General features: G+C 33.0%; 1 long non-coding RNA gene across 1 annotated transcript; it reads left to right on the top strand.

Annotated features, from left to right (window-relative positions):
• On the top strand, nucleotides 1-22,680 carry LOC127720736 (uncharacterized). Its single transcript, XR_007990973.1, has 2 exons — nucleotides 1-324; nucleotides 22,255-22,680. It is a non-coding gene; the product is annotated as an uncharacterized LOC127720736 (long non-coding RNA).
• The last annotated feature ends 4,605 nt before the right edge of the window (nucleotides 22,681-27,285 follow it).

The raw sequence follows: 27,285 nt of genomic DNA, 5'->3' as shown, positions 1-27,285 counted from the left end.
TCAATTTGACACTTTACTTTACCACAACAACGAAGGCGGGGGAAAGAACTAGCGCCAATAAAATATAAACGTGATCCAACGATATCCAATAACAAAGTAAATTAGAACAGAAGCTAATAGTCGTACAGGCAACCAGCAGCAAACTAATTAAGCTTAATTAAGGACACAAAAGACACTTTGGCTATAAAAGTAATTGTTAAAGGAAAGATGCTTATGGATTAGCCTTGAACACTAAATATGGATATGAAGTTATATTTCATTACTTGTGTATACTTTATTGTTTTTATTGACAGCTTTGCAGCAAATACCTTTAATAATCAACAGGTAAATACATTTATTTCTAATTTCTACAAACATTTGTGCAATTTGCTGTCAATTTACTTTCCCATTTCTATAAAGTATTTCAAGAGAATGGATAATTTTGTATGCGATATGAAATAAATTATCAAAATCGAGCATTTTATTTTCAAATTTGACAAATTTTCCTAAAGAAATTTGTAACCAAAAATTTAAATGCAATAATCATATAGCAATATTGTATTGTATTGTATAGTATTGTATTGTATAGCTAATGAAGTTGTCATTCAGTTTGAAAGCCACAGTTATATGCTCTTAATTTATTATGTAGCATTTCGTTTGAACTTGTAGGTATAAAGAAAGCTTATTCAGTGTATAAAACCTTTAAAATATTAGAAACAAATGAAAAACCATCCTTTTTTAGATGTTTTGCAAAAATGATACTTCCGCAAAGACGGTTGACAGATTCGGAAGCTTATGTCAAACGAAAAAAACGTTGTCATATAAGTGACATAGACAGCCGTATTCATTTATTGAAAAAGATATGACCAATTTTCTATGAATTTTTCTCAAAACTAATGCTATCTATAAAGCTAAGGAGATGTTCCTTAAATTTTCATCTTGGCTTTATACACATTTTTATAAGGATTATGGTAATATTGTCTAAGTACAATAAGTCAGCAATCAGCTTTTTATGGTAATGTTATTCCTATTTTGATCTAGTTGAGGATCTGTCCTTCATTTTTGTAAAATTTTTCCTAATGGATTTATTGAAAAGGTTATTATCTCGCAACATTATAATTAACATATCCCAAGTCAGGAATCTCGCCAATAGTTGTCTTTTTGCGATATCTTAAATTAAGGAAACTCGCCAATAGTTGTCTTTTAACGATATCTTAAATTAAGGAACCTCGCCAATATTTGTCTTTTTACGATATCTTCAATGCAGGAACCTCGCCAATAGTTGTCTTTTTACGATATCTTCAATGCAGGAACCTCGCCAATAGTTGTCTTTTTGTCATATCTTAATAATTTTGTATTTATTTGAATATGGTGTTGGTGGTAAATTAAAACAATGGTACTATTTATTCCTAGGAAGAGTACATGTAACACTGTAATAAATAACAGAGAGAGAGAGAGAGAGAGATCCTGTTTTCATATGTTTGGGTTTTAGGGTTCCTGGTGAAAGGAAATCGAGTTATTTCATTTCGAAATATAGATGCGGTCCAAATAACCTTTTATTAAAACTTTTCTAGACACGGGGCATTGACAGATCTTGACACACTGAAACGATACCTGTTTATTCTTGTTTGTTGACCTCTAGACGTCATTTGAGTTATTTGTATTGTTGGGTAACTGTCTTATTTACGTAAACCTCATATCTCCTTTATTCATTAATATAAAAAAAAAGGAAGATCGTACGACAAAATGACAATAAACGGCCACTTATTTCAGGTTAATAAAGTCTTTCGAAAATCGAACAGTTGAGAAGCTGACAACATCTCTCGATTTCGCAACTATCACTTGTTTTCACTCTTAGAAACACTCGCACAACAATCGATATTTGCATTTGTAAACAACTTGCAGCTCATGAAATGTCTTAACATGTTTTTTGCAATAAAACCTTTGTACGCAATATGTTTTAAATAATCTCCCAAATAAGTTCCCTCCCACATTACTATCCTGGTATTATTTACAACAACAATCGACTAAAATATGTTTGTGAGAAGTTTTGCTCATTCTCTTCAGTTTTATTGCTGTTACTTTGACATTGGAAGTCACTCACCCCATTCAATTATTATAGAAAACTTGACTTCTCAACCTTTTAGTCGCTAAGCTTTAATGTTTAATTCCAATGTCCCAATGTGCTGAAAACTTACTTAAGGAAATTTATAGTTCTTTGTGTATAATGAACGCACCTGCTCAGCACTGATGACACTGTACTGACCTCTATATCGATGTATTTGTTTGGCGTTTGTTGAACGATTGCACTCCCATTAACGGTTTCCAACATTTTTATTCATTTCTCAATATTGTTATACAATAACAGATCTGTTCCAGTGTTTACCAGTTTGAAATACATACATAAAGACAACACTTACTCTTTATTGATAGATCAGAAAACTTGATAATAAGTTAAGTGATTAATGGAACATAGTGCAATCAGATATATTTGGTGTTGATATGCTCATAAATTGGTCTACTATAGATTTGTTCGCTAATTTGTGATTGTAAAAATTTGAAACATATTTGTGCAAACCTGCAAACCTCGATTCTTCCAAAAATCTTAAGACTTTTGGTCCCAGTAACATTGTCTTTGAAATTTCAGTAGTACTCTATGACTGAAACCAGTGACATAAAATTGTGGTCAGCAGAAAGAAAAGCGTTATTAGAACACTTAATTTGATAACCGGTTTAGTAGGTTTTACTCTTTGCTTTAGGAGTACATATCATCCAGTTGATAAGATATTCAAGATTTTTCGCTTTCTATCATGATTTCCTTGCATTGATAGAGGGTCTTTACAAGTGGGAGGTTAAGCTAGTTATAAAACCATGTTAAACCCACCATTGTCCTCGGAAAATGCCTGTAACAAGTTAGGAAAATGACAGTTGTTCATCATTCGTTCTGTTGGTTGATAATTTTACGTTTGATTTTGTCAGTTTTCATGGACATCCCCCTTTACCTTGGAGTTCGGTAATTTTGTTAATACTATTTTGCTTACAAGAAAGCTATCTAACCAAGGGTTCCAATTGGTAAAGTTGAAGTAATCCGTTCGAAAGTTTTACGGACGCAATAACGTGTTAGTTGACCGTTAGTACAAATCTGTGTCACACATAACCACGGATATGTTCCAATTGTCGTAACTACAGTTCCGTCCTTTTTTCTTCAATTGTGATACCACCGAATGCAAGTTATCACTGTATTTGTACTAACATGAGCAAGTTGACGGGTGAACTTTCGGGGCACCTGTGTTCTTCCCTGGTTTTTGTCGGAGTTTTGGTTGCTCAATCTTTAGTTGTCTATGTAGACAGTTAATTGTGGACTTGTTCATGTTTTCGTCGTCTTTCTATTTTTAGAATGGCGTTGTCAGTTTTCTTCGACCTATGAACTTTGAATGTTCCCTTTGTATTATTGCCTCTTTTTTAATAACCGATTATAATAATTTGTGAAGTGTTATCAAATACTAGTAATATAAAATTTGATAACGTAATCAAAACACTTGTGTGTAGCCCTTGAAGTTTTTTTACCAGTAAGTCTTCATCAGAATAACATAAATTAATTCAGTATAAATAAGACCACCGAGTTAATAGATATAAGAAGATGTGGTATGAGTGCCAATGAGACAACTCTCCATCCAAGTCAAAATTTATAAAAGTAAACCATTATAGGTCAAAGTACGGTCTTCAACACGGAGCCTTGGCTCACACCGAACAGTAAGCTATAAAGGGCCCCAAAAATTACTAGTGTAAAACCATTCAAACGGGAAAACCAACGGTCTAATCTATATAAAAAACGTGAAACGAGAAACACATATGAACCACATCAACAAACGACAACTACTGAACATCAGATTCCTGACTTAGGACAGGTGCAAACAAATGCAGCGGGTTTAAACGTTTTAATGGTACCAAACCTTCACCCTTATCTGAAACAATAGTGTAACATCACAACATAGAAAGCATGTTATTTATCAGTTTTCCGTATATCTTGAGTCGCGTTTATTTCTTTAGGTACTTAGCTTATCAGGAACTTAGATTTTCCTAATTTTTTGCTTTCTGCTTTAACCAATTAACCGTTGGGAGCGAAAAGTTATGCTAAAACAAAGATATTACCGCTTAATGGCGTCTTATGCTTTGTACATATGTAAATAATTCTTTTTATCAAATGTAAGAAATGAAAATGAATATTGTAATTGTAAATTAATAAAAATGCTAAATAAGTTCTTTTATAAAAAATGAAAACAACACTTTATAAATTATATCCGAAAGGTTTCTCTAGATTTACGTGCATCAGGAACGCTCAAAGCCTAATATTTTATCATATTTTAACCTAGTTTGTTCTATTGTCGCAGATCATCGGTAACGTGTAAGAACTCATGTTTAGTCAACCCGACTTTTATGATTAGGTCAAGTTTATATTTTAAAGTCAAATCACACGAGAATTGATCTAAGAACTCTGTTATAGGAAATGATTTAAGTTGTAATTTCTTTCATAAATAATGGCCGCAACAACTTCACGCAAGGGAATTTTAAGAATTGTGACTAGTGTTGCGTTCGCGTCAAAACCTATCACAACATATGTTGGTTTATGACTTTGTTTACTGTAGAATTGACAGATAACGTGTTTATTTTTCCTTTTTGCCATTAAAATAACTGTCAATGTAATGCTCAATGACCGAATGATGTGTTTCTTGTATTATTTTTCATTGCCATAGACATCAATTTTAAAGATCGTCCAAGAAAAATGTGAATAGTCATGTACCGTTTAGGAAATATTTCTCAAGAATGCTGTCTATGAACCTCCTATCTATAATGTGTTTTGCCGTTAAATGGAATAAATATATGTGACGGCAGTCGGGTGTGATTGATATATATTCAGTCGTGCAATATACAAAAAATGCAAACAATCATTATGTCTACCAAAAGATGAGATTTGCAACCACGTTTTCATTTCAATCTTTTAATCATTATGTCATCTATAAAGCAAACAAATACACATTAAAATGGCATTAGCTGTCAAATTCATGTTAATCGATTTGACTCAAATTCTCATATTCGTTTTATAACATACTAAAACGTATATCCGCTTTACAAAAAATAAACAATTTATGATGCATGGACTCGTTATAATCTGTCAGCGTGTCGTGCGTATGAGACTAGACGCCATCTAAAGACTTCCGAACTCTGCTGATGGACGTATTACCCGATATATACATAAAAAGGAATAGGAATAGACCGACAAGCACAATCAATCGTATAATGACGATTGTTCTAGGTCTGTTTGATTATATGTCATACACACAACAAGTAAATTCCAACAGTAGTTTACCTGTATAAGAAAGATGTTTTGTGGGTCGATTAAGTCAACAAAATGTTTTTTCCCGGCGGATTCCTTGTTTCATTTTTAATGTCGACATTGTTTTCTTTCTAATAGCTTAACATGCTTAATTAGCACATGTGTAACTAATCTTTAGCTAGCGTCAAATAAAAGGTGTAATGAATACATTGTATGGATTCAAATGAGATTGAATTATTGACTGAGAAGGCAATAATACATCAGCGTTGATTTTTACTTGATATTTTGACAAAATTGAACCAAACTGACTGCTTGCAGCGAAATACTATTAATTTTCTAGTTTGAAACAAAATTTAAAACAACAATGTTTTTTGGGTCTCAATCGTAGCTTATGCCACTTGAATGCTGTTGTAAACACATATTTTGTTATTTAATCGTTTTGCAACTAATATCGATTCGCCTTTTTACTGTTTTAAACACGACATGAATGTTTTTAGTATTTTCTTTACTGCTTTTAAAGTTTGCAAATATTAAAATTTTACTGAGCAATTGTACAAGATCGTGAATTTTAATGCTTTGTTTACGGCTTAGTTGTATCAAATCTACTAGGAGGTACAGCAGTAGATATTAGAGGGTTTGATATGAATGACACAAACCATGATTAACTAGGATGTTGTATGTACAAGAAAGAAACGTTCAATATAAACAGGAAAAAATTCTCAATTACCATTTAGACACTTCCTTGCTCCAGATGGTACACTTTTATTACTCTTTTGCTCAACATTGCTTATTGTATATCTCTCAGCATATCAATGCTGATTAAACGTCTCTTATGTTCTAATAGAAATTTTTTAAAACAGAAGTGTTGAAAATATTGTTTTGGATTAATCTGAAGTATTTTGAACGATGAACTGATTATATTTTCACCAATTACGTCATAACTCAACAATACGAGTCAACGGGATGGGTAATGATTGAAAATTATGACACATAAAAAATATGACGAGATTAAGTTATTAACGAGATTGGAAAAATTATGCCAAAGGCATTTTAATTGTTTGATAAGCAAATAGTTTTGAATTAAAACTAATATAGGGTTAAAGGTATTAATGACCGCAGAGAAAAGCATGACACGAACAAACAGCCTTTCAGTTCTAACGTTCAATCATTTTTGCCATGAAAAGACTCTCAGTAATATAATTGATCAAGTTAAAATGGATAACACAGACTTCTGAAGAACAACAATCAAAGCATTGATGTAACAACACATCATTTCTCGACAATCCAATTATTCCATATTTTATAGAATGTTTTATGTGTTTATAATGCAACAAATTACCAAGATTGCGACTTGAATCTTAAGTTCCCGGCTTCTACTTTATAACTAATTTATTTGTATTCATTGAACATTGATTATCGCAGAATGAGCAATCTGTAATAAAAGAATTACTATACGATCATAAATACTATAAAACAACCTTAGATATTACGGTATTACATTGGACTATAATTGTTATGATAGCAATCGCCTGGAAAATTGAAAATTATATATTTCAAGTATAAAGTTTTCCAAAATTACATATATGTGCAGAGTTTTCTCATTTCAATTATACCACATCTTTTTATCTTAATATGTGAAAAAAATTACAGGATATAGTAAAATATTAATGCAAAATGATTTCTTTTATTATCCATGAGAATGTATAAAGTTCGAGATCCAATGCCGTAAATTGATACCCGTGTTACCATTGCAATGTTTACGACATTCCCGGTGTCGTATTCTACCTTAAAGTTCTTAACAACACAATCACAGACATAAGTCCTTGTAGAGAATATAACAAAGTTTATTAACATGAGAATAACGAGAGGTGTTGTATATGGATCAGAATATTCTTATGAATGAAAATAGATTAGGGGTAAAAGAGAGGCGAAGGATACCAAAGAGACACTCTAACGTCAAACTCAAACACTCAAATGGTAAACGTCATTAAGACAGCATTCAAAGACATAAATAATCAATAGACCTTTACAGGTCAATACATTCTTGAAAAACAGAAAGTCTTATTTAGTGTCTATTCAATATATCAAACTTTCAGTCGTTTTAATTCTTTTTTGTTTTAAATGAATTAGTTAATGAATTAGACAAGAAACCTACTAAAGATCTCCCATCAACACTGAATTCCCTAAACAACATACGACAACCACTTCCGATGTTCCTATTTGCTTCCAGGGCATCACTCCTGATTTGTATGAGATTTTACTGTACTAAAAAGAAAAATAACAAAAATACCGAACTCCAAAGGAAATTTAAAACGGAAAGTCCTTTATAAAATACAACACCAGGAATGTAGCCTTTCAAGTATATGCTCACCTTTGTCCTTTTTCTTAAATCATCTTGGATGCGTATAGCACTTACGATTATCGTCTTCCCTTAGTATAGTTGCCATACAGTCATTTCGCTTTTCTTAAGCTTCTAACTTATACACGAGAATATGAGCAAGATTCTCTTTTTAAGATGTAAAGAAATTGTGGTATTAGCATAAGTCAAAAATGGTCAGCTCTTGGTGATATGTAGAGAGTATAAAAGAGGGACGAAAGATACCAGAGGGACAGTCAAACTCATAGATCAAAAACAAACTGACAACGTCATGGCCAAAAATAAAAAGACAAACAGACAAATAATAGTACAGATGACACAACATAGAAAACAAAAGACTAAGCAACGCGAACCCCACCAAAAACTGGGGGTGATCTCAGGTGCTCCGGAAGGGTAAGCAGATCCTGGTATAACTCATTTAACAAAATGAAAAAAGTTTGAGTTTTTTTCGTTGTTTTCTAGATCTGTACTCGACATACAAAAGACCAAAATTGAAACTGTTTACAGAAAGTGACAAAGTTGTCGTTAATGAACCTACTTGGAATTCAAAGAAACATGATTCAGTATGGTGTTGGAAAACCTTTCGGAATTTCGGGTTCTCTATGCTCTTCAACTTCGTACTTTATTTTAGGCTTTTAACTTTTTGGATTCGATAGTCACTGATGAATCTTTTGTAGACGAAACGCGAGTTTGGCGTACAAAATTTCAATCCTGGTATCTATGAATCGATGAGTTTATGGCTCCTTTAAGTGTATTCTAAACCTGATGATGTGCAGTTTTGACTCGGTCGGGTAAGGTTCCAATTCAGTCTATAAATATACGTTACACATTAGTATGGTTAAACACGGATTGAGATCTATCAACTAAAATTACAATTTGGTCCAATTGGTTCGATAAAAAAGTAATCGAAGATTTCAGTCTCTTCTATGTTTGTTGTGTCACGTGGTCGTATTTTAAACAAAACTATTTCCTTTTTCAATCTGTTTGTAGTCGTTATTTGACTATTCAAATCAAAGATGGAGAAAAGTACATAGTTGTTTAAAAAAATTGAAAACAACACGTTTAATAATTTCATGCGTCCGAAGCGCTTTCTTTTCTGGATTTACCTTCATCAGGAACGCTCAAAGCCAAACATTTGAAATCCGAGGGATGTATAAGTACCGAAACAGTTGAAGTTAATTGACAAGTCATTTACAACAAAATGCATTTCCTTAATATATAATTACCGTTGATTGATTGACATGAATTAAATGGAGTAATCATTTAGTATCAAGTGTGTTTTATCAACATGATTAATATCAATGTTTTAGTTCTGATCAGTATGCAGTTAATGCACAAAATAATCTTAAGATGTTCTGGCGAGCAAATGCCTCATTATATTTCCCTAAGTTGTCAATTAAAGCTGAATATTGCAATTTGATTTTCGATGTATGAACACCAACACGAACGCTGAGTAAACCCTCTGACAATATTCCATTATAATTCTTATTATTGTTCCAATTTTATGATATTAGGTCCATGGTCTAGGCCGACTGTATTTCCATGATAGTACAAGATATGTTTGCTCTACCTACTCATATAAATAAGAAGATGTGGTATGAGTGCAAATGAGACAACTATCCATCCAAGTCACAAGGTGTAAAAAGTAAACAATTATAGATCTAAGTACGGCCTTCAACACGGAGCTTAAGCTCACACCGAACAGCAAGCTATAAAGGACCCCAAAATGACTAGTGTAAAACAATTCAAACAAGAAAACCAACGGTTTAATCTATATAAAAAAAAATGAGAAACGAGAAACACTTATGAACCACACAAACAAACGACAACCACTGAACAACAGGCTCCTGACTTAAGACAGGTGCATACAAATGCAGCGGGTTTAAACGTTTTAACAGGCGCCAACCTTCACCCTAACCTGAAACAGTGGTATAACATTACAACATAAAAAGACACACAATAAAATATCAATTGAAATGGCTTAACAATCAATAAACAAAAAAAGGTTAATATACACTGAACAAATAAGTTTGATCTATGACACAAGATAAATAAAAAAAATGTTTCAATGTCAAAAAGACAACTTTAACCTAGGACAAAATGGCGTTAAATAAAGTAACGTTCATAGGTAAATTTAAATATAATAATTTTGTTGTTAGGAGTACAGAAACATTTTTTACAAAATAAATTTGTTGTTCATAGTAAGAGTACAGAAGTGAAAAAATAGTAAGACGAGATATAACACAAAATAAGTAAACATTAAATCAGAAATGCATTACAAATTGTGTCAACAGGTCAAATTAACACGAAAGTACGATTTGAGAATACTCGCAGTTACTAAAAGCTAGTCAAAAGCCAAAACAATTAATAATAAAAAAATCATGCATCAGAGACTAAAATCAATTAAAACACATATCATATATGCCTATTAAAAGTTGTATTGCTTTGCATGATTTTTGTCTAAAAGTGCATGCTTAACCATACAACTTTGACGTATTTTTGCTTTACATTAAAAAACATCTAACATTAACTTAAAGATAAAGATAATAGTGGGCGTAATTCTCTCTTGAGCAAAAGGGAATCAAAAGGAATTTTTATTATACTTAAAAATATACTTATGTTCAAATAAACAATAAAACGTCTCTTTAATTTGGAAACGTCTATAACTGTTCTCAGATCGAGTAAGGAACTAAGCTAATTCATACCAGGATGAATACCAACCACCGGACAAGTATAAAATCAAACAAGACTTATGTCTATATATATTAGAAAATGTGAAGTATACAAATATAAAATATATTTAAGGACTCTAACAGACATTGTCTCAAATGAACACATTTAATCCCAACCTTACACTTGGCGATACCATATTAAAATCACAGCATGGTAGAACCGCTGAAACATTTGTATCAAAAAGGTAATACATCAAACAAATTGTTTCGTCTTTTTGTACAAGCATATCAAGATATACATACATCAATGATGAATGCACACATAATTGAGAAATCCTTAAAATATATACACATAGCTGATGTCACTTACATGTAAAGAACGCACAACAGAATCCTTGCAAGAAAAATCAACGCATAAACATTAATTTAACGCAACCCTATAGAAATATGACAGCTTGTGATTTATTTGTGATTTATTTAGGAGTTATTAAATTTCCTGGTGCGAAAGGGGGGGGGGGGGGGGGGGGGGGGAGGGGAAAGGCAAACATGTAATTGCAGTCATTTTTTCTATTCGGTGCTTCTTCACAGCTGAAAATGTCTAACTCTTTCTGACTTTTTACACTGCAATTTTGCATAAATATATATATATTATATAGCTGCATTTTTAATAAGATTGATTTGACGAATTACTTAATTGTGTATGCTGTTAAGTATGTTTGTATTTTTATGGTACTTCAGTGGTTGCCGGTTCAATTCGTTAGTGCAAAGAGAGGCGCTTGCCACATAGACCTTGTCAATGGAGGTTCATAAATCAAGTTTAATATGGTTGTCTTATATTTGTATGTCCTTTGTATTTAGTTTTGCTTTGCATGAAACTGTGTGATTTTATCTGATAGTCTGTAAAAGAGCTCTTGTTATGATTTGTCATTATGTACTTAATTACTAGAAATATCAAGATAAAAGCACATCTAACATACATTGACGAATATTCAACGACCCTTGAATCTTTTTGGAGCACCTTATATGACCTGGTGGGTTTCGTGTCGCTCAATTAAGAAATAATTCATGGGGCTTGAATTTATCGTGATTTTAGCACGGGTTGGCCTTTCATGCTAAATATTTTACCACGAGCGATAATAACGAGGAGTAAAATATCAGAATAAAGGGCCAACCCGTGGTAAAATCAACAGAAATTCAAGCCCCCATGAGTTATTTCTATTCTAATAGGATTCTTTTAGATCGAAGCGCTCTATGTGAAGGGAAATGTTTGTTGTTCCCGAAATTGAACACACTATAACATTGACCTTAACGACGAAGAAAATTGAATAAGTGACATTCTTAAACGATATACAATAACATACTAAGACATATTTGGATGAATTTAATTGACTATCATACTTTCATTCAAGAAGATATAGACATTATACTAATTCTTACCACCGTTTGTTTATGTTTTCATATTTTGACGACTCTCAATTTCTCATTTGTGCATTTTCCCGTAAAATCCATCCATTCTTACGTCATCGTTCAATGACGTCATTTACACCATCTGGCGTGAGGTAAATCGTTCATAAAAAGCATTCGACATGAGAGTAGGATTGGCTATCAGGTGACATATGAATATATTCGAATTTTACCACGGGTGTGTACTCAAAGCGTTTGAAGAACGTCATATTAGAATTGGTTTTGTTATGTAGTGTTTTGAAGACTGGTTTGTCTTTTCGTTGTTTCATGTGTTTGATATGCTTTAATCGGTCTTTCTCCGATTACAGAGTTTTGATTCTCTTTATTGTCTGCCATTTTCTGTCTTTCAGCTTTTATTGTTTTCATGCATTTAAGATTTTGTGTGATATTACCTTTTACATTTGGTTGTACCTTAGACCGGTGCTTTATGTTTTATACTTTGCTATTTTTGTTGATTTTACGAAAGATACAAGAGGGACATTCATACTCATAAATCGAAAATAAACAGACAACGCCATGGCTAAAAAAGAAAAAGATAAACAGACAAACAATAGTACACAAACATAGAAAACTAAAGACTAAGCAACACGAACCCCACCAAAAATAGGGGGTGATCTCAGGTGCTCCGGAAGGGCAAGCAGATCCTGCTCCATATGTGGCATCCATCGTATTGCTCATGTTAGTACAAACCCGGTAAATAGTCTAATTCGGTAGGTCACGTTCGTGAAAAGGGAACGAGATTGTAGTTACGACATTAGGAACATATCCGCTATCATCTGTGAAACGGATATTCCATAACGGTCAACCAACTCGTGATGGCGTCCGTAAAATTTACGAAGGGATGATTTCAACTTCACCATTTGGAACTCTTGGTTTAATAGCTTCCTTGTGAGCAGCAACTTTCTATCAAGGAAATCATGATAGGAAATACAAGCCCGGGAATATCGTATCAATTGGGAGATATGTACTCCGTATGCAGGTGCTGCAGGAATGTTGCTACATAGAAATGGAAAGTTTACAATTGGGTTGCTGAAATCATCTCTTTTGTCGTAAAGTTTTGTTTTCAACCGTCCCTCATTGTCAATTTCTAGATGTGAGTCAAGATATAAGGCAGACTTAACTATATCTGTTATATCCTTTATCTCTAGTTCGATGGGATTGATGCGTTCAACATAGTCACCAAATTTTGAATTATTTAGTGAGAAAACATCATCTATATAGCGGAAAGTAAAAGTTAAAGGATACTGCTAACTTCTTTTCTTTCTTCCTGAGAAGTTCCTGTATGAAGTCAGCCTCATAAGAATAAAGGAATAAGTCGGCAAGAAGAGGGGCACAGTTGGTTCCCATGGGAATGCCGATAGTTTGTTTAAAAACACGTCCTCCAAACGTAACAAATACCGTATAGTGGGTTATTTTCGCGGGTGTAAAATTTCGCGATTTTCATTTAATAAGGCATACGAAATATTTTGGCGGTTATTATTTTGGCGGATTCAAAATTTTAATCAATACCTTTGCATGTGCACTTTTATATTGGCGGAATTTATGTTGGCGATTTTGTTCTATCCGCGAAAATAAGCGAAAATTTACACCCCGCGAAAATAACCCGCTATACGGTATGTTGTCAATAAAGAAATCAAGCATCTTGATAATGTCAGTTTCAGAGAATTTTTTGTTTGAATCAGAGTGATTTTATACAAAGTAGGTTTTATCCGTCCCTAAGACAAGATACTTGTATCTACGTTGGCCATTCCTTTTTTTATTAAACAAAGCAATACCAACTCTTTCAATTTGTCTTTTAGTTTGGAATGGGGGAATACTTGTGTAAAGTGTAGAAAAGTCAAATGTTTTAATACTGTTGCAAAATGAAAGAGTCTTAGATTGTATGTACTTTAAAAGATCTTTGGAATTTTTTAGTTTCCACATCTGATTCACGCCACCTCTAGAATAGGCAGTTTCACAATGACTTTGAAGCCCGGCTTTGATTGCTGATAAAATTGATGTTAATATTTTAGAAAGAGGTTTCGTGGAGCACTTGGAAGACCCAGCAATATACCGTTGTTTGTAAGGACACTTATGTAGTTTAGGCATCAGTACAATGATGGAAGATCCAGTTCTTCATCTTTGGTTGAAATTTCAAAGGAACATAGGGCAGACCTATGATTATCCTGGATTTTCTCTAGTCTTTAAAGATTGACGTAGCATGGGTATTGATAAACCTATTCAGTTTTTAAATTCTGATTTGTATCAACGAACAGCCTTAATCCATTAGGACAGAGTATCTACGTCGTCTTTTTCGCGGTTAACCCATTGCCTGGCATAATCCTCGACTGAATCCATCAGTATTTTGAAGTTGTGTTTCCAATTGATGGATTTAGGCTCAAGATTTTTCGGACCTTTGGATAACACATTTCGAAGGGAAGTGTTATTGACAATGTTGAAGTCACCGGTAATAACGTGGCCAATATACTAATATATATGCTGATTTTACATTAGATTAAAGGTTAATTCATTCATCCTCTATCCGTATGAGATATCGTGGGCGTCTTCCTTTTTTGGCAAGCAATGTCCTATCCTCGTTGGCATCCACCTTTTCTGGCGAGCATTCTCCTATCCTCAAGACTTCATGGATATTTTCTTAACCTCTTGTGTTTACTCCTAATCACACCAGCATCCTTCTAATACATGAGTATCATACTTTCATTACTAGCATACACCTAACCTCAGAAGTACCCTCTTAATCTATTTAACATCTTCTCAATCTCAGGAGTATCTTGTTTACCTCATCAGAATCTTTCTAACATCATGACGATCCCCCTCATCAGTTGAATATCTTCCAAATCCCGTTAACATCCTCCTTATCTAAAAAAAGTCCTCATAACACTCTGTATTCTAGCGTATGTGTACAATTATTTGTACTCTTTTGTGATTACGTGCAATAAGCTAGACTTAAACTGTTACAAACAGCGGTCATTTGTCAATGTTATGGAAAGTCAATTTGAGGACAGCAAAATGAATAATATCGCATCACCAGTTAAATCTAAGTGAATTGTATTGAGACAATCATCAAGTAGATAATAAGACAATATACGTTAATAATGTACCATTCACTGAGTTGTAAACTGTAGAATTTAATTATCTTTGTTATATTATCAATGTTTGCTCGCTGTATAACACCTTCGCAGATTTCGAAACAGTATCAGGGGTTTCTCCTCTGTAAATTAAATATAATTACATATTAATTTTGATAAAACGCCACATTTTCAAATCCTGGATTCACACTTGTTTTGAATATGAATTTGGTTTGCTCCTATGGATTCTAGATTTCCGGTTGCATTCCGTCGTAGAAATATAGCTGATGTTTTTGAATACTACTACATATTTGTACAAAAGGAAATGTGATAATACTTCAATGATACAGCCTTTACGTTACAACAATATCTAGAGGGCAATATACGATCATAAACAATGGACAAATGTCCATGTCATATGTTCAGCTCCAACAAATCCCGAGTTGGACCAGGTATAAGTTTATACAGAGTAAATCAACGATGACGTACATGCAAGAGACATACACACAATTATAAAAACAGACAACGACTGATAAGGTTCTTGACTTAGAACAGGCACCTGAAAACGTAGTTCTGATTAACAAGTCTTTTGAGCTTATAAAAACCAGCCCTTTATAAAGTTGTGAAAATAAATGAAAATGAAAATTTAATAAATATAAAAAAGAAGATGTGGTATGAGTGCCAATGAGACAACTATCCATCCAAGTCACAATGTATAAAAAGTAAACAATTATAGGTAAAAGTACGGCCTTCAACACGGAGCCTTGGCTCACACCGAACAGCAAGCTATAAAGGGCCCCAACATGACTAGGGTAAAACAATTCAAATAGGAAAACCAACGGTCTAATCTATGTAGAAAACGAGAAACGAGAACACTTACGAACCACACCAACAAACGACAACCACTAAACAACAGGCTCCTGACTTAGAACAGGTGCATACAAATACAGGCATGAGTTGTATTCCAGTCAGATGTTTCTATTGAAATGTGTTTGATTCGAGGTCAACTTTTTTCATTCATACTGTTTTAGGGTGCTTAACATGTGATTCAGTGGTTGTCGTTTGTTGCTGTATATCATATTTGTATTTCGTTTATTGTTATTTACATAAATCAGGTCGTTAGTTTTCTCGTTTGCATTGTTTTACATTTGTCATTTTGGGGTCTATCATAGCTGACTGTGCGATATTGGTTTTTCTCATTGTTGAAGGCCGTACGGTGTCCTATAGTTGTTAATGTCTATGTCGTTTGGTCTATGGTGAAGAGTTGTCTCATTAGCAATTATACCACATCTTCTTATGTTCATATCAACAAATTGATGTGTATGTGTTTGTACATGACTATGATTGTATTTCTGACAAATGCCATTACCATATAATAATATTTTAACTGAGAAGTGCATTGTCTTAAAAATTAAAGGTACATCAATGTTTTTTTATAAAACAAATACGAACTTATAAAGCAACACTTCCTATAGATAAATAATAATCTAACTCTCCAGTACTGATTTATTTCTTTTTAGTATCATATTTTGTCAGATGTCAATAAATAATTGCAATTTTGACATTTAGTTTATCATGTTGAATGTTTATAATTGATTACCATGTTATCTTATTATTATATAATACTACACCAATAATGAACCCGTGAGAATACCTTTATCTGTTAACTAAAAGATAATTGCCTTAACACAGAGCTAAATAGTAGCTAATACAATGTGAGCAAGACAAGATGACGATGACTATTAATAATAAATAGACATTTGAATCTCATGGTTAGCATAATCATTAATGTTTTACTCGATAACTTTGTACTTCAATAACAGCCTTTCAAAGGTTAACATGATAATATCATAACTGTATCGTATGTGTTTAAAATAAAATTTGAAAATTCCACTATTCTATACGGCACTATAGTTGATTGAACTTCTTTTAATTCTTTTGGGATACATAAAGATAACAAGGGGGAGGTGAAAGACTTGGCATTAATAGTGCAAAGTGCTCAACAATCAAAGGACGGTATCCCTAGCCTGTTTGACCCAGCAATTAAAGGCCGGTATTGCTGGCCTGTTTTACCTAACAACCAATGGGCGATGTCACAGGCCTATTTGACTCAACAAAGAAAGGGACCGGTTGCCACCTATTTAGATACATCACCCATCGTACAATTCTGAGGTCGAAAGAAGTTCGTAAGTGTCGAACCAAGAACATAGCAAACATAGTAATAACGTCAGCTTTACAACTTGAGAAAAGTTGGATCTATGACAGAGTTAAATTTTCACTAACGCGTTGATAAACTATACACAATAATGAATAAACAATTTGTGATGGGTACCCTGAAGAGTAATTTCAGTGGTTTTCTCATATACGTTAGTTGGAATTGTTTGAAAGTACTATTACTGTTACAAGAATCGCAGAATCGCCACAAAGAGAATAAGTTATGACATATCGTTCATGATTCAACGGATATTTCTATATAATGAGTTTTGAAGACAACATCAAATCGAAGAAGTTTTGTTGCATACTGGCCTGTTTTCAAATGATACAGAAAAGCCCAAACGACGACCAATAAAAAACTAAGCCATAAAGGTATTAACTACACCTTGAAATTAACATGTTTTCTTGAATAATTCACTTAGGTCCTCAAATAAACACCCTAATCGTTTGATAGTTAGCGTAACGACACCGATCCTGACCAAATCAAGTCTGCAATAATCTATAATGACAGAAATTGGCAAACAAAAGAGTAATTGAAATAAATCCTCTGGTATGTGTTTTTCAGTTGCGTTCTATGTTTAAAAAACGGACGACCAATTATAAATCCAAATACAACATGTATGAGAAAAAAAGCGAATTTGTGACATTTCAGTGTCAGAGTATTGCGTTCAATTTCAAGCAGGTCTCCTTCTAAGTGATCAGCACCATAATTGTTTAAGGATGTACACCTCTGAGGAGCCAAAAATTTCTAGAATTAAACTTTTTTTCTTAACCTGTTTTTTTGGGTTTATATGACTGTAAAAAAATAATTGATGAAGAAAAAAATCATATGGTGGTGCATTTTTTTTTTTGCTACGGCCCTTTGAAAGTACCCAATTTTGATGATTTTCCCATTTTTCATCAATTTTTCCCTATGTTTGGGCTATTATCGTGAAAAAAATCACAGTTCCACAATTAAACTTTTTTTCATACTTTCAATAAAGATGAAGTGGACCAATCTGAATAAATTTAACTTAAAAAAACTATAGGTAGGTGTTAATATAAGAAAGTTTTATCATATTTTGATGCTTTATTTTGTGTCAAATTAACCATGCTGTCAATTTTGTAAATTTGTGATTTTTCTCTGTTTTAAGAACAAAATGCACATTACTTCAACTTCTTTCTTATAAATGATTGAAAAAAAAATATCTAAGACATTTGAAAAGAAAAAAGTGATATGAGATGTACATGTTTCTGGTAAAGTCATTTCTTGTACCCCTCACCCATTTTCTTAAAATTTTGGCTAAAAAGACTGACTTGATTGGTAATAAAATTTGAAAAATTGATTACTCAAAAACTACTCATTGTAAATACACAATTTTTTCACAGAGTTAAGTTTGATTATAACATTTATTAAATTCATTGATATTTTTCACTTGTATCCCATGTTTTGGAAATAATTCCAGAACGAGATTTCAACCAGACTGTAACGTCAGAAGAATACATCCTTAATATACTCATGAGAAAGAATAGAAAAAGAATTATAACCAACTTAAGATTTAATATATGTTTTAGCCAGATCAATTTTTCATGGAAAGAATTCCATTCACGTGTAGTTGTGATGGTGACGTAAATATTGATGATATTCACGTTTGCAAGATATGATTAGTCCAAATTTGGTAAAACTTTGCTGAATGGTGTATTATATTATAGAATAAATATTTAATTTCAATATAAAGATATAGCCGTACCAATGAAAATATGCAGTTATTTTAAAAAAATGTGCTCCTGTTCCACCCTTTCCCTCTTGTTTCTCCCATTATTCAAATGTTCTAACATGGAGAACATCTGAAAGAGAAAACAAATTACACAGACTGCTAATGACACTATTCTGGATACTTCGCTGATTCATGTTTAAATAAAATTACATAAGAAATGGACAATCCTATTAGTTACTAAAAAGAATGCAGTAACATAGTTAACTATTGCTCAATTGAAGATATCACATTAATATCACCATCTATTTTAATTACGACCACTTATGTGTCAAACCTTATTTCTTTACTTAATTGATTTTACTTGAAAAGAAACATGTGTGTTCAATATTTTAGTTCTTTTTTGTACATTTCAGCTACATTTGCAACTTCCATAAACAATATATTCCAAGATCGAGCGCATTGACTTTGAAATAATGTAAACTAATTCTAACTTTCTTTGTTCTCATTAGTGAATAGATTTAATTCATTTGCTGTGTAATAAGCAGTTACCCTACATTCTTTTATACATGTGCATAGTCTGAAACATTTCGATTCTCGACTCTGGAATAATTAAAATCAAACCATACCAAAGTATGCAAATAAATGCATTTCACGTTTTATTTTATATAATTCCTGTAGTAGCGAGCACTTGCTTACCCTGCTTTGTACTTCATGATCCTGTGCTGTTATTTATTTCCTTGTCCAAATTAATGGTCATTCTGTTGGTAGTCGCACTTGTACAGGTCTTTTTATTGACGTGTGATTTAGTTTGACGACCAATGACCTAGATAGCAAAACGGAAAGGATGGGAGGGTTTTTTTTCGCGATTCCTGTCTAATCCCTGTTTATAAGCTAACCCATTTTTGCTATTTAAATGATATTTTACCATTACTTTATTCCAAGCTTATTGTTCTAAAAATGCTTCTTCTGCACGTTTCTATATGAGAAGGATTGAAAAATAAGATATTAAACCACTCTTATTCAGTCTATGATTGATAGTGACGACAAAGTCACTGAGCCCTGTTATGGACTTCTGATAAATAACTCAGTAGAGATAGAGAACACATTAGAATAGGTGTTATGTCTGGGAAGCTTCAACTGCGAAATTCAATTATATACTTGGATAAAACTAGTGGTATTACTTGTACAAAACACTTTAGATAACGGATGGGTCTTATGAGATTATATGTTTGATGTCTGTAAAACATCGTTATACACCTCCATTTATGACAATATAAGTTTTTGTCTGTTAGTGTTTTAGGTACGAATTGTACTTTTTGATTGGAAAACCAATCCTTCATTTGCAGCAAGCTATGCATTACATTTTCGCTCAGTTAACATCACCATATTTTTGGAAATATTCTTATTGCTTAAGGTCAAGGTCTAGTGGGCTTTGTCACAGATTTTGGTTAAATATTTCATACGACTTTAGCTCATTGAACTTCAATTGAAAATCGAAAAAAAATACGGCATTTATCTCCTATTAATTGAAATATTACTAAATGAATTATTTCAAATATATTGATCATTTGTTTAGAAAACACACAAAATCGTCGAAAAATGTTCTTGAATTTGTCTAAAAATCATCAAATATTCAATAACAAATTCATAAGTTTTTCTTCACAATTAACCATAACCATAGGGTCGGTCGTTTTACAAAGTGTTTTGGTCAAGTATTCAGGACAATTTGTTTTTCATGTTCACTCCACCTTCACATATTCTTTTCTTTATGGTTAGAGATTACTTTCCTCGATGTAAATCAAACATGGTTATTTCGTTGTAGGTACAGAGTATGTTGCATGAAATAATGAATTGTCAAGTTTACAACAAGTGCATTGAAATCCGTAAGACATGTTGTTCATACAATAACTATTTTGATATATAAAACAGTATGGCATCGTGCTAATCGCGAAAAGAATGGCATAATCAAACTTGTTGATTGGATAAGGTGTGAAATGTTTTAGAGTAAAAAGTGAAATGTGTTTTTGAAGAACTTTGATTACACAAAAATCAGGTAAGAAAAGGGAATGTAAAATGTACTTAACTCAAAACAAATAAAAATAAAAGTCCACATGACAACTACCAGGACATATCTCTTTGAATCATCATAATTTAAAAACATAGCGATTTAAAAGAAACAACTTTCAGCTTACACGACACATGTCTTTTAAATAACATTTTATATGTGCTCTCGGGACCAAACGTTTGGGAAGTCCAATATCTAAAACATATACACAGATTAAAAATGAGCAAATACCTTTACACATAATCTTATTGCAAAAAAGATCCTATAGAGAATTATATCTTTAATAAGACAATGATTCCTTCATGTGCACATATAAGGACACACAGTCTACATTTATTTCAGAAAGTGATCGATCAGTGTCTCGTTATTATCAAATAAAACAATAATTGTATGATTCAGTTGAAATTGATATCCTTTCTTGTTTATCAGATGAAGTCACTTGTGTTTGGAAAAACCTTTCGGAATTTTGGGCCCTCAATGATCAACTTCGTATTTTATTTAACCTTTTGATTTTGTTAATTCTGACGTAAATGACGAGTATTTTTTGTAGACTAAACGTGCGTATGGCGTACAAAATAACTAGTCCGTGAATTTGATATGTTCTTTTTTTACATGCACACTTACAATATGACACATTTATCATGCTTTGCCATGAAGTAGGTTAAATTGCTGAAATACCCCTTTCTTAATTTATTAAAAGCTATAATTATGCTTTAACAAACATATTTTGATGTAAATCAGATACATACAATTGGACTAACGCCCTAATATGCGTATCTTATACATAAAGTGTTTCATGACAGTTTCCTTTCTTGTTTAAAAATTGACGACTCCTACATCTATAAATAAATCAATGAATTGTTAATTATCTCTATGTCTTCATTATGAGATGGAGACACCTAGATTTATAGAACAAGTATTATGTTATCAAATTATAGATAGATAAATGATGTGAAAGCAATATGGTTGACCTTTTGATTTTCTGATAAGATGAGGACACTTACATCTTTTGTTTTGTGTATCAAATGACTGACAACTACACATAAATAAGCATACATCTACAAATGAAACAATGAATTTTCAGTTTCAGAATGGGCTTCCGTCTTCTGTTTCAAATGCCTATACATACATCTACAAATGAAACATTGCATTTTCAATTTCAAAATGGACTTCTTTCCTCTGTTTCAAATGACTATACATACATCTACAAATGAAACATTGCATTTTCAATCTCCGGATGGACTTCTAGACTGTGTATTAAATGGTCATACTTACATCTACAAATGAAACATTGAATTTTTAATTTCAGGATGGACTTCTAGCCTGTGTATCAAATGACTATACTTACACCTACAAATAAAACATTATGTTTTTTAATTTCAGGATGGCCTTCTATCTTGTGTATCGGATAATGACATTTACGTTTGTTACAACACAGAAAGAGAGAAATATTACAATATACCCAAAATGAAAATGAACAAACTGTTAGAATCATCCGGAAATGAACAGTATAATATACAAGAAGACGTAGATGACAATTATAGCGTAGGAGAAAGTCGTAGCAATTACATGCCAACAACGAAGAGGGGAAATAAACGTCCATCATTTCTAGGATTGAATCGACCATCCCTCTCACTTTATGATTTATTTGTTAACTACAGACGACCACCACATAGCCGAGGATTATTCACCTCATTTCGGAAAAGGCCTTTCGATTCCATATCATACAGAGGACAGTTCGGAGGGTTCGGACGAAAACGATGATGAATCATTCCAAATGACTCAAATAAAATCTTTTTCCACTTGCAATGCGTGACACATTATTAAGCCTTCTTCTATAATTCAATATCTTGTAGAAGCAATTTATTAACCAAAACGTACATCAAATTTAGAACTTCAAATCTTAGGCCAAAGTAATAGTGTTAGAATAATGAAATTAAACACATTGATATTAATTCTTTATTTAAATTTACCAATTGCTCAGTTATTTTTAAGCTATGTGCATATTGCATATCAATTTAGAATATGAATAATCAAATACCTTTTACACATATCATCTACGAGAGATATTTTGAATAAACCGAATTTTAGGAATGCTCGCCGTATATCCCGCACAAGACCGACCAACAACCTGAAGATTACAACTTTCATTTCAATAAAGAAGCGATTTTTTAAATAAATATACACAAAACATATTGAAGTCTTCGCACTGACGTACATTCGATGTGAATAACCCGTTTCCAACAGCAGAAAATTTTGGAATGTACGAAATTCACAACAGACACTATAATGCTTGATAGAAGAATTGCACAATCGTAAACCCCTGTAAACCGAAACTTTAATTGAACAAGTTCATAGAAAATAAAAAGTAAAACAGTTTGTTCCACATTTAATATTTATAATTCAAATATATTAGGGAGTAAAATAAAAAAAAAAAACCCGGCTAACTTGAATTCACGAATCATGCATCAGAACGACAAAAACGTTAGTCGCTTTTTTTACCGGGACAATATAACAAGAGCGAGAACATTGTGGACGTGAATTTTTCACTTAAAGTATACCACATGAAAACAAAATTTCAATATTCTTTTGCAACTTCTTTGTGAATAGTTAGGCATTTCGATTTTGCACAAAAAAAAAAAACAACAAACAAACAAAATACTTCACTCAAAGTTATGAAATTAGAGGTTTTAAGATTGGGTGACAAAACAATGTCAAATTTAGAAATAAGGACACGAGAGATGATTGCCAATGCTTATACTATTCACCAAATGAAGTAAAAATGAGACCCTATACCGTATTGTAACAATTTGATTCAAATGTTTATATATGCTTATTTGTTGATAGCGGGTGTTAATTAATTTGAAAACATTAAAGACGAGTCTCGATTTACAGCTGTGGCTTCTTTAGGCTTTTAATTTTTGTCTTTGTCGTTGTATGTATATATACAATATAAAAAAAGGCTATATTGTATGATTGCAATTGAGACAATATACCAATAAATGCCAAAAGGTCATGGATGTAAGCCATTTGTAAGTTTCAACAATGAGCAAAAGTAATATATAAAAGGTTCACAGATATTATATCCAACTGTAGTTTGCATGTAGAGTGGACCCCAGTGAACACATTAATCACAACAGTTGTTAGGTCGGAGTGAAATTGATCTGGGTACACCAGTCTAAAAAAGGTCATTTGCACCAAAATTCTAAAAATTTCCGATTTTTTCCGATTTTTTACTTTAACTGGACCTGCAACCGGAAGTAGTCGTTTCCTAGGCGTATTTTGATAATAAACACGATCAGTAGTTATATGCCTTGGGTTTTACACTATTTGTCCAAGTTTCAGGCCTCATAACTTCGTGTTTCAGACCTCGAAGGTAAGCCCACCCCTCCAAAAAACCCAATTTTGTCCGATTTCAATTTTCCAAGTTCGTATTTGAGCTCAAAATGAACATTAAAAGTGAGAAAGATGACAATTAATGGTGTAAGATTGAGGAAACATGCATACACTTCGAGTTAAATGGCATTACGTTGACCTCCAAATGTATGGAGCGCCATTGGTGCCAAATAACGGTGGTCTGGGTACGGCCGTAATATTACGGCCCCCGCATGGTAAGGGTTAAAAGATAAATTGTTTCAACCCTCGTACTGAAAGATTGCTATGGTTAACTCTAAGGAAATATAATTTCAAGCTAGATTTTTGAAAAATAAGGAAAATGTGTTTCATCTCTTCTTTATTTTGGATTCATACGGTAGGGGACGAATGCATAACAAAATACATCTACCCTGTCGACGCAACCGGTCTCGCTCCTTTTGGTTCCATCAGATTTTTTTTATCTTAATTTGCCTTCTTAAATGATCTATAAGATTTGAACATAGGTAAACTACAAATGTGTTAAGTTCCGGATTTTTTTTTATTCACATTGACCTTACCTCTCCGCTGATTTTAAGACAAACATATTCAAAGTTTAGGGAATCTATCCGATCGAACTTGAAATATAAGATAGAGCAGATAGAGTTAGGTCTGCTACATATCTTGACTTACAACTCTGACAAATTGACAATGAGGATCGGTTGAGAACAAAACTTTACGACAAAAGATATGATTTCAGCTACCCAATTGTGAACTTTCCATTGATATTATATTTATATTTATAATATATGTTTAGCAATCTAGCAGCGCCTGCATGTGGAGTATATGTCTCTCGGTTGATACGATATTCCAGAGCTTCCATTTCCTATCATGATTTCCTTGATAGATGGTTGATGTTTACAAAGAAACTTATAAACTAGAGTTCCAAGTGGTGGAGTTGAAATAATCCATTCGGTATTTTACGAATGCCATCACGAGTTGGTTTACCGGTATGAAATATTTGTTTCACAGATGAAGATGAATACGTTCCTATTGTCGTAACTACAAGCCCGTCCTCTTTTCCTCGAATGTAACCTACCGACTAAAAACTTATCACCAGAAGCGTACATCTGCTTACCCTTCCGGAGCACTTGATAATCTCCGGTTTTTTGTTGGGGGTGCTTGTTGCTCAGTCTTTGGTTATCTATGCTGTTTTTTGCATACTGTTATTGTCGTTTTCGTTTTTTCTATGGCGTTGTCAGTTTGTTTTTGAATTTTAATGATTGAATGTCCCTTCGGTATCTTTCGCCTCTCTTAAGTGGGTCGACGGAACAAAATTGAAGTTAACTATGAGGATTTAAATATTATGCCTAATACAAAATATTCTGAAGAAATTGTTTCACAATCCAATAAAACAAAGAACTTTATAATAACATTTTTATATCACTTGTTTTAATTACATGCATTTGACGGCAAGAGTTAAATTTATTTCAGATTTGTGTATTTGCCATGCATATCTGATATTGTATTTCTGGAAAAGGATTAAAAGCAAGACCCAGACCCCCTACTTTTAATGCCATACGTCAATTAAACGCTCCAAACAGTATCGCTGCGTATTGCAGGTACTTATAACTTGTGAAATATAACTTAGGTGGAAGCTACATGCTGTTTTGTTCTTAAACCATTGTTGAAGGCTTTTGAGATTGCTGCTTGATTATACCACTATGAACAGAAAACTGTGTAGAGGTACCGATTGATTGATTGATTGATGTTTAACGCCACATTCAACACTATTGTGCTATTTCGTGGTGGTCAGTTTTTATTGGTGGAGGAAGCCAGAGTTCCCAGAGAGAACCACCGACCTTCGGTAGGAAAACTGACAATCCTAGTCAATTAAGATTGGAGTCGAGTGCACCTGCCCCGTGCGGGATTTGAACTTACAACCTCAGTGTTGACTGGCTAGTGATACAGTAGTTCGACTACTTAGACCACTCGGCCACCGAGGCCCCTAGAGGGTACCGTATGGTTGTCTTTATTGAAAGAGAGGCGAAGGATACCAAAGGGACATTCAAACTCAGAAGTCAAAAATAAACTGACAACGCCATGGCCAAAAAAGAAAAAGACAAAAAGACAAACAGACAAATAACAGTACACAAAACAACATAGAAAACCAAATGCCCGTAATCATTTATCTTAATTAAATGCCCTTAGTCATTTATATTAATTAAATGTCCTTAATCATTTATCTTTAAGATTAAAACAAGTTTGGAACCTCCTCATGGCCTAGTTAACTTTATAGTCTGAATGAAAGAAACAAATCACAGCAATATAAAGAAACTCACTACAAACAACTTCTCAGTATCCTTGTCATTATAAAACCAGCACTCATACAGAAATAATAACATCACCTTACTGTCATGATTCTATATACAACATACATTATTTGTGGTAAAATGTAGACATTTATACTGTCTCCGGTAAGGGGGGAGTTTGGCGCCTGTTAAAACGTTTAAACCCGCTGCATTTTATGCACCTGTCCTAAGTCAGGAGCCTGTTGTTCAGTGGTTGTCGTTTGTTGGTGTGGTTCATAAGTGTTTCTCGTTTCTCGTTTTTATATAGATTTGACCGTTGGTTTTCCTGTTTGAATTGTTTTACACTAGTCATTTAGGGGCCCTTTATAGCTTGCTGTTCGGTGTGAACCAAGGCTCCTTATTGAAGGCCGTACTTTGACCTATAATTGTTAACTTTTTATGCATTGTGACTTTTGGATGGAGAGTTGTCTCATTGGCACACATACCACATCTTCTTATTTATATTTGCATAGTTTTAGAAACTAATGGAATGGATTGCCGTGGAAGGCTTTCTTTAGTGTGTAGCAAGTAGAAATAAATCATATTGTATCCGACAAATTGTATGCATTTTTTTATCATACAATCTAATACGAATGTTTACGTGCCATGTGTTTCCGGTTTTCAATAAAGCGACAAAGCTTCAAAACAGACCGCGAATTAGACTTGTGATGATCATTTGGTCTCTGTATGAGAATTGTCTCATTAGTAATCA

This window comes from Mytilus californianus, unplaced genomic scaffold (genome assembly GCF_021869535.1).
Source record: "Mytilus californianus isolate M0D057914Y unplaced genomic scaffold, xbMytCali1.0.p SCAF_11, whole genome shotgun sequence".
In the NCBI taxonomy this organism is placed as follows: domain Eukaryota; kingdom Metazoa; phylum Mollusca; class Bivalvia; order Mytilida; family Mytilidae; genus Mytilus; species Mytilus californianus.
The sequence above is the reverse complement of the archived record's forward strand: the minus strand, read 5'-3'. Positions and strand labels throughout refer to the sequence as shown.